This window comes from Atta cephalotes (assembly GCF_000143395.1).
Source record: "Atta cephalotes unplaced genomic scaffold scaffold00005, whole genome shotgun sequence".
NCBI classification, from domain to species: domain Eukaryota; kingdom Metazoa; phylum Arthropoda; class Insecta; order Hymenoptera; family Formicidae; genus Atta; species Atta cephalotes.
In genome coordinates this window covers 7,916,243-7,917,587 of record NW_012130069.1, presented here as the reverse complement: position 1 = coordinate 7,917,587, position 1,345 = coordinate 7,916,243, and positions in this window count along the sequence as shown.

The window sequence follows — 1,345 nt, the reverse complement described above, 5'->3', positions numbered from 1 at the left end:
GTACCGTACGTACGTACGTATACTTACCGTTACCTACTTACGTACGTAGGTAAAAGAAGAGAGTACTAGTATATCTCTCTCTCTCTCTCTCTCTCTCTCTCTCTCTCTCTCTCTCTCTCTCTCTCTCTCTCTCTCATTTAAACTTCCAAAATTTGCAAGGTAATCACTAATTTAAACTCGTATTTTCGGCTTGAATAATCATATAGTAGCATTTTACAGTGTACGAAATATATGATATAGAAACGATGTAGATGTTAATAACGGTTCTAAAGCTGCCTAAAGTTTTGACAGAACATAATGTCATGTGACACGGCTAATTGCCTCTATACATTTTCGCAATGATGAACCGCTATCTCTCGTGTAAGTAGAACACTTGCGTGTTAGTCAGACGAAATTATAGAACCAGCTGTGTGATAAATATTAAGAAATCTTGATGGCAAGTACTCATATTTTTCAAGGCAAACTTTTATTTTTCGTACTTCTTTAATCGATTTCTTCGTTCAAACAGTTTTATTTATGAAAAAGACAATCTACGTGCAATTTTTCCTTTACAAACAGATACATATTTACGCGCGTATCAAAATTATGTAAACGTATCAAAACGTTTGCATAATTTACTCTGCTATAACATACGTTTCCGCTTTGTAATGGTTCCATAAATTCTCTCTTCTCCACACCTTTCCTGTGCAGTGCCTCTTTTTATACCGCCTCTCGTCGTTAGACTATCGGACATCGACCAAAAACACTGCCCTGAATTTGTCCAGTGGCCATAGGCTTTCGGATCCGGCGGCGTCTCTTGACGTGTTCCCGAAAGAGGCAAACTAGTTTGCTCACGCCAGAGCGACACGATCGCCGTCCAAATACCCCCCCCCCCCTCCCGCCCACGTTGTCTGGGAAAGCGCTTTTTTACATTTTTGCATATCCATGAGCGTCCCGGCTCGCGCGCGGTGAGCTAAGTCCGCAATATCGATAACCCATAATCGTCGTCACTCGTCGCTGCCGCCGCCGTCGCTTCTAACCGCCGTTATGAAACGTGCCGAAGCAAGGCTCGGGCATAAGTCTCGCGGCAAATCCAATATCCACAAACAGGCGTGCATGTGCAATAGGCAATCAGATGCAGCCGCGAGAGTGCATCCGGATGTTAGGACGCGTCTTATCGATTCGGTTGGTCGCACGATCGTCCAAAAGCTATCCTCTTTCTCTTTTCTTCGCTCTGTCTCTCGCGTACAAGACGAAGAAAACGTGGAGGATGATGGTGACGACGGTGACGACGACGGCGACGGTGACGACGACGACCTGCTGGAAGAGCGGCGTTCACGGGGGGGCAATGCCGCTTTGAAAATCG